The sequence below is a fragment of the Lingula anatina genome, chromosome 5, assembly GCF_051362555.1.
Source record: "Lingula anatina isolate TDL-2025a chromosome 5, LinAna3.0, whole genome shotgun sequence".
Taxonomy (NCBI): Eukaryota; Metazoa; Brachiopoda; class Lingulata; order Lingulida; family Lingulidae; genus Lingula; species Lingula anatina.
Genome location: NC_141771.1, coordinates 20,915,033 through 20,923,851, shown reverse-complemented (window position 1 = coordinate 20,923,851; position 8,819 = coordinate 20,915,033).

Genomic DNA, 8,819 nt, shown 5'->3' with positions numbered 1-8,819 from the left:
TTTTTACCCCAAAGAGTTCACTAAGAGGAGTCTGATCGCTGTGGCAGTAACATACAGATGTAATGTAAGCTACTTTTAGAAACTATTCAGTTAAAGCAAAAAAGGCATTAAGGACCTGAAATTGACCTGGTGCTGCGCCAGGAAGCATGGCAGGAAAAGAAAAAGCTGATTGTGTCTCCTAGGGATGATGATATGACTGAAGGAATTGAAAGACAGCCCAGCAGCCTGCATTTTCGTGACCGTTAACTTCCTGGTTGCTGGTGGACGCCATGGCAGATGAGGGGGGGGGTTACAAGGGGTGGCTATACATCCTTTGAAGAAATTTTAAATGTTAATGTAAAGGAAGGGTGGGGGGAAGGGGCCTGGCCACGCCCAGCTTCTGAAGCCAGCAGTTTCAGAGGGGCGTCCCACCCCGAAGAGGTGGTCCCCCCCCGTCCTTTCTAGATAATGACAGAACCTAGATCAAAGTTTGATTCAGAGAGGACTTTTCAAGAAATAAGGGCAATTTGAACACCCTCCCCCCCCCCCCGGAACCCCACCTATGTGCCTGACTCCCCATTTCTCCATCGACCAGATAAAAGTGGCGACTGTGATAGATTACAAAAGAAAATAATATTCATTGTTAATTTCCTTGTGTTACGCCCCCATTACAGTAGAGGAAACCAAGTAATTAAAACTTAGCTGCACGTTTCAAAATGTCAGACGTGTTGAGAAACACCAGCTGTGGTTCTTGGTAAACCCAGTGTGAGCGGTAACCGCGTTACATCATCGCGGAGAGCACAGTTTTTCTATGGCAGTTTTTTCTTTGAAGTCCAAGCATTCTCATTCCCCGTCTCCGTGCGGCTTTGCCTAATTAAACTAATGCTAAAACACACCGAAAGAGAACAATGTTGTTTACTTGGGAAACGTTTTGCAGTTTTACTTTTTATCTTTTTTTTCCGTAATATGATTAGCTGTAAGATAACAGCGCACTGTATGACGTTGTTCTTTTGGTCGAATTATACAACAATTTTTATGGAGCGAAGCTTTCTGATATTTACGAAAATATGAAATATCTTCATTGTTTCATAGGGATTGTTTTGTCTTTTATCTGTATAATGTGGTTGTTTATCTCAAGCAGCAAATTCTATACAACAAATACATGTGTAGGCCTACATTTGTAAATAACACATCCCCTGATTATGAAGGTTACCTTTTTCTTATTTAAGACTAAGCACAGGGGCGGATCCAGGATTATTTGAAGGGGGGGGGGGTCCGCGAATGCGAATCCGACCCCCCCCCCCCCCCCTCGGTTGGCGTGGGGTTCGGGGAAAATTTTGGTATTTTATTATTTTAGAGGGCGAACGATGCCATTTGGTACGGGTTAGTACTATAAATCAGCAAATCAAAATTCTAATTCCAACAGGGGAATATTAGTGTGATTTTTTTCAAAAACCGAAGGAGGTGTCAGGACCCCCCCTGACCCCCTCTAAATCCGCCACTGTAAGCGGAGGTGCCTTTACCTACTGCACGGGCTTTAATGTTAAAAGAGGATGCACAACATAAGCAGTCCATTCCTATTTAGTTGGAAAAAGACATTGCATGCCATCAGATTTAAGTAAATAAAATCCACAACCGTCATTCGTTCGGAAAATTCCACTTTTTTACGTTAAGTCTTCGTAGTTTTGTAATGGACACGTGTATGTTGGTGCTGGGCCCAGAATGTTTACTTTAGATGCACAAGAACACTTATGTTGAATACCTTGGATGTTATTTTGAGGTTAAAATGTATCTTCCTTTGCAAAATAGGAAACCTGATATCTACTAGTAACTAAGGAGCTATTTGTCGACCCCCCCATCCTTTCTCTCTCTCACACACACGCTTTCATTCTAATGTCTTCTGCGGTTCGCTTACAGCATTGGATTCATTTATCTTTTATCTCATCATGTACATCTGAATTATACCAATATAGCAACGAGAAGAAAGAACCATTAATGCAAGATGTGTTCCAAAAATCTCTAATGACATCTCTAATGATACATCATCGCGAATCAAGAATGAATCAGTTGTCTGATCTGTCGTCTATAGGGATGCTTTCATGCTCTCTACTTCATGGTCAGATCATTGACACTAAAACTGAGAGCTTGTAATATATATTCGTGTGTGTGTGTGGGTGTGTGTGTGTGAGTGTCAATATAAGATTTTCCATTAACCATGAGTCATCTTTGATAAGACTGAATGATTATGTTTATATGTTACCAGCACAACATAAAAACCCACTGACGTCTGTGTGATAATGATAATGTTAAGAAAACAGGTCTTCCACACCGGCATAACGCATAGCTAGGGAACAATGACAACATAAAACCCGATAGTATCAGGACAAATTGTAACACTACCCAATGTCAATGTATCATCTCTATGCACCACACACACAACTTCTCTACTAATTTTCGTTGTCGCGATGATCACTCTAGAAATTTGCCCTCTCTGTCTAGGATCCGATCTAATGCTGGATCCTAGTGATGACGTAGTTGTTGTACAAGGATGAAAATCATATCCTCAGCTGTCACTACCGCGTGAGGAGGCAAGACGAAATACCTGGACCGTATGGTTTCACCCCTCACCGGTAAAAAGCTGACCCAATCTCTCGCGGGTCTTCGTATGATGTCAAATTTTCTGTGTATATCAAGTGAAAAAAAATTTCTTTGGATCCTATTACTAAATTTAGTAGACGGTAAAAGATAGTGCTCATGCTGAAATAGGCAGTCTTACGATAACAGTCAGAATAAAAATACGTGTCACAACTGAGATTCTAGTTCTTCTGTTTCAGTAACATGAATAATGCCCATTGCCACTTAATATTGAAATCCACGGCACTGCTTGTTGTCTCACTTTATAGCCCGGCACAAGCATGAGACAACCTGAAACCGGCCGAATTCACTACAGTGTACCAGTCAGGTAACTGGTAATGGTGCATAAGGGATGATACCTCGCAAGTTTCGCTGTTTTCTGGCTATTTTATTACCTCCCAGAATGAGGTTGTGTTTTTGTTTTTTTTCTGTGTACAGCATAACGCAAAAGCCATCGGCAGATTATGATGACATTTTCAAGATAAGTCACGTAGGGGCCAAGGAAGAAATAATTAGATTGGTAATGACACATTAATTAATTAACTACTGTATGTACAGATTTTGATGAAATTTTCAGGATAGATTAAACGGACCAAGGAACAAATGGTTAGATTTTTATGATGAAATATTAATTAATCACATTATTAATTTATTAATTAGTTGATTTATCAACTGATTATTTAATTAAATAATCAAGATAGTCCACAAATGGACCAAGGAAGCAATTAGTCGATATTGGTGATGATTCGTTGATTAATTAGTTAATTCAGGATAGGTAACAAATTGGTCAAGGAAGAAATGTTACGGTTTTGGTGATGATAAATAAATAAATTAATCAATTAAAATTTTAGGGAAGCCAAGGAAGAAATTGTTATACTTTCGTGATGATTAATTAATTAATTACTGGTTATCTATTAGATAATTATTTGTCTTTGGGGAGGTTGTGCTCTCTGAGTGCTTATCTTCCTTTTCTTCTTCTTCTTATTGTTGTTGTTTTTGTTGTTGTGTACTGATATCTTTGCCTTCACAGGTGTAGTTTGTCTGTGGGTCTTCTAAAATTTGTGTCTAAAAAGATATGATATAATGCGATACTAAGAATAAATTGAAGTACAGAATGCTCTGATCATATTGTTTGTTTACTCTTTTATTTGGTTATTTTAAAGTCAATGTTGCCCTTTCCGTCTTTTCTACCAACGTCTGCTGTTTGGTTGATATATATATATATATATATATATATATATATATATATATATATATATATATATATATATATATATATCAACTATCGATTTTCATTGAGCCGGCCCACGGTTTGCTACTGCAGTCAGCATTTTACCACGAAGGTTGCTCATGCGTATTCCTCTTTAAGTTTTTACGTAGAATGGCTTTGTTCCAAAGATTAAGAAAATACCTTTGTCTAATATCAATAGTCAAACTCGTAACTTTTTATATACTTTGCTACATTTCCTCCCCCTATCATTGAAATAAATTTGAAATGTGTAAAATCCATAATAAGTTCGTACATGAAAAGAGCAAAGCATTAATTCCGGCATCCTGCATTATATTAGTGATGTTGCAATGAGCAGGGGCAATCCGCGGTGTTTGCCCTATACTTGGGACAGGACTCTTAACCTCTTTATCTCGTCATGTGTTACCAACATCTTTTCACATTCAACACACAATCCGTATATAAGCAGCGTCTGGCGACCAGGGTCATGCCCAGTCCCTGGGATCCAGGATACACCCCCGGGAATCTAGGGATTGACCCTGATCCTCTGTCAGAGACACTTACTCCAAACCCGTATCCTGTGACGATTCTTGAGAGTTTTAATCAATTAAGCTAAGAGCGGATAAAAAAATTCTTACCACTTTTGAAGTGCGTTAAAAGATGCCGCGAGACTTTATTAGTCCGTATCGCGTGCCGAGAGATCGCAGTCATCTTGTTAAGGTGGTCCTCCGAGAGTGGAATGACATTTTAACTAATGGACTGGTTGGCGGCCAGCCACGAGAAGCCGGTTATGTAACGGGTTCAGAGAGAAAAAACAATCTGACAAAAAGTTGACATGGTTCTACAGAAAACAGCTGACTCACTGAAATATACAACGCATTTTTGGTCGTTTTTGTGTTATAATTTTACGAGTGTTTGTACATTCCGTCATGTTGTATCTGTTAGAGAAATGGGCTTGGAGATTCGGTGTTTACATGGAGAAGGTGACAGGAAGAAGGTAAAAAGTATGAAGACAAAGAGAAGTAGATAAAGGAAAGGGGAGAAAAAAAGAAGAAATGAATCAAAGCAAGCAGATATGAAATGGGTGCCGAGAGAGAGAGAGAGGGGGGGAGGGAGAGAGAGAGGGGGAGGGAGAGAGAGAGAGGGAGGGAGGGAGGGAGTGGGGGAGGGAGAGAGAGAGAGAGAGGGAGGGAGAGAGAGAGAGGGAGGGAGGGAGAGAGAGAGAGGGGGAGAGAGAGAGAGAGGGAGGGAGAGAGAGAGAGGGGGAGGGAGAGAGAGAGAGAGGGGGAGGGGGAGAGGCGCTGGGGAAAAGAGCTGAGAGGAGAACGCGGAGGGCAGGCATCCTGTACGAAAGTTCTGAGCTGGATAGACATTGCAAAAAGTTGACCAATGTAAACATGTTAAACTTTTTTCCTCCTCGTCTCTGTCTGTGACTGGTATTTTTTCCCTCTAAGTCTGAGTGATGACGGATTCATAGCCCTGCAGGTGCTAGGACCGCCTGCACCCAACACGGAATTGCTCTTTTTCCGCCATTAACAGTCGTTCCCTCTACACTGGCCATCACTCCGACCTCCCCCGCTATATTTAGGCCTGTAATAGACTGGGTATTTTTTATTAAACTTTTCTCCTCACTCTTCACTCGATCCTCTTCTCCCAGGAAATGTCCACATTTAACTGCTATATTTGTGTGCAAATGAAAAATATCTTAATGTTCTGTGTTTTATCACGTGACTATAATCACCAGATTGATGTGGATCAACTGTACGTGTACCGGAAACGAGGAGTCATTTTGTTTTAATTTCTGAATATCTCTTTTATGTTAGTTGGCCTTTTTAGCTATGTTTTGAATGTGTTTTTTTCTACTGCCTCCGTATTAATCAATGGTGAAGTAATGAGGTCGGTGAGAGGCGTGTGGTATTCCGGGGGGACCCACCGAACTGAAGGGTAGAACTGAGGAAATGGTGGTACTCTATCATCGGCACGATATAATATAGTCACGTACAAAGTGCCATTCGATTTATTCGTCTGAAGTCTCCACATCATGGTCCTATTTTTACACTATGATGAATTTTCTTAGTTCGCTTTAGAATCGATTTGTAGAATAGACGCCGCAATCTTGAGACGCCGGAGTGTATGTGAGCATATGGTCAAAATTGAACCCTACTGGTCAAGAAGGTTGTTCCACCTCCAATGCCATGTGATTTTTTTATTTATAAAAGATCACCTCACAGGTGTGAATTGTTATAAACAGTGCTTTTTATTCCAGATACCATATGTATCATGATTAATGGTTTAGAAAATGCAAAATAGCGGTTAATATTCCATACCATTTATTCAAATTTATATTCTATATTCAAATGTAATTTGTATTCTGAATTACTTTAATGCATATGTTATGGTCATAATTCAGATAATGCTGAGCACACCTTGCAGCTAAATCACGTTACGATTTATAGCAAAAAATTGACAGAAAATAATGCATTTCCACTGTCGCTTCCTTTGTTTCATGTCACACCACACATCCACACACGTGTGACCACTATGTCAACCGGCGTCTCTAACAGTCTTGAGAAGGCGGAGCCATCATTGGTTCAATACATATATATTATCCTTGTATTCTGTTGTGAGATCATAGCAATTGTATCAAAATGTGTTTGTATTAATACAAATTAATAATAATAATAATAATAATAATAATAATAATAATAATAATAATAATACTGAAAAAGATCGGGACTGAGATGAGATGCGTGGAACTTATAAAGACCAAATTGCTACACACCGCAAGAATTCCACGCGAAATGGTTTATATCTGAGTTGTCTTCTTGATACCAAAGCTCAGGCTTCACATAAGATGATGTGGGACTTCAATAATAATAATAATAATAATAATAATAATTATAATAATAATAATAATAATAGAGGTGATCGAGAACACACACCCCTTAAAAGAGTTGACCATATACCAATTTTATCGTGGCGTTTTAACAAGCTCCTCACTTTTATTGAGCAGAATACTGGGACCGACTTCAAACCTGTCTGTTAGCATTGGTCCACAGTTTGCACAGCGTGGTCATTACAGTATATCAGAAAAGTAACAGCTTGCTGCCCATGTCACCATGCCACTGATAAAAGGGTCGTTGGTGACATTTTTACGAAAGAAAACATCAAATCTTCGTGCCATATCAACCATTCTCAAGCACCTCCGAGGCTCCGATCATCATTCCAAAAAGGTATTCCCTCTACAGGTTTTATGACAGCCATCTTGACGACATACATGACAAACTGATTTTTCAGTTTTGCCCAAAAAAAACCGCAATTATGACATCATCCGTAAGATGACATATGTGTAAATGTTAATTACTTTAGTCACTGAACACTGAAGATTTATTTATTACCCAAAAGAATGTAGGTAAGGCAGTAAATGAAGTGTTTTGGGCGAGGGGTGACAATATCCTTAGCCATGTCTTCTCGGCGGTGCGCTTTCTGCTGTTATTTATTTAGTTATTTATTTATTTTTGCGAGTGCTTTTTTTATGTCATGGATTGCAGGGAACATAGATAAGGAAAGGAAATGAAATAGTGAATCTTTAAAAAACTGATAACGAAGTTAATAGTTAAAGTTGCATATATAGATTGTACAGTAATGTAATAGATCGCTCGATTCTAATGTGCAGATAAAAAGAAATGGTATGCAACATTAATCAATCCGTCTGTGTGACAAGCCAATCTATGGGAATGCACTCTTAGAGACTATTCCCATAGATATTTCGATCGATCTATCCCCCTGGGGAGTCTCACTAGATTGCTGTCAGCTTAAACAGCTTAAATGTCTGTCCCGCCTACTAAAAGCTGTAAAGGGGTAATTAACTTTTGTGCGCGCTCGGCTCCCGGAAGCTGACAGCAATTTAGCGTGAGCCCCCAGGGAGTTAGGTCGATCCAGATGGATCGATCTAAATCTGTGGGAACCCAGTCTTAGACCCTCAGTACATCTGGTCATGTGCCACACAGCCGGTATCTACCACGTCTTAGTATTGCTCATCATGGTTAAGTACCGTGCCATTCTAAGACTTATTCAGCTCAAATAAAACGGCAATAAAAAGACGAGGCATATTTAAAGCACGTCAACTTACTTCATCCAAGAACTACCGTGCAGCTCATCAATCTGCGGGTTAACTGCCAGATCTTGCTAATTACAGGAAACCATTATGATGTCATTAGTTCTACCCATATAATAACCTTGTACCAACTCCTACACGTACTTTAGTATGGAAATGTGCGGCCAGAAGGGAGCAGAGCTGTTATCTTCATCAGATTTTTAGTGTGAATTATTGATCCCTTCCCCCAAGAAACTGATTGCATGTTTTGCATTGTGTGTGATGTATTTTTTCTGTACTTTTATAATGGAGTGAGTGTTACGCTAATGTAGTCGTCTTAGTAGCCTGAGCTGTCTTTGTGTGAATAGTACAAATATAGACAACCACGTTGTTAAAGAATGAAAACCATCTGAAACAATCTCTTGGAAAAATTAGGCCCAGTGTAATCTGAAATAAAAATGACGGGTAGTCCGTGGTTATTTGTGGCATAGTAGCTACAAAACTTGGCAACACTAGTACTATTCAGAGTTACTATTTACTACATTTGGTAGTGTGCCATTTTTCAAAAGGTAGTTTTAAAAAATGAATGCTAGTCTGAAGTTTTCATTTCAATTGAATATTCCTCTTATAACATCTATAGAGCGATGATCAGTCAAAAATAAACGTTTCAAAGACCAAGAGCATGTAATGTTTTTTTAATTACCGTTACCTGTAAAAGAATTTGACAGAGCGTTAATTTTGCCAGTCAGCAAGCGTGCCTGGTATAAACTGCCCAAGTACGACAAACGATTATCACAGCCACACATCAGCCGAACACGTTGGTAGAATAAATTCCTGTACTGAATGCAGCATTTTACTGGAGTCAGTCAACAAAACACAACA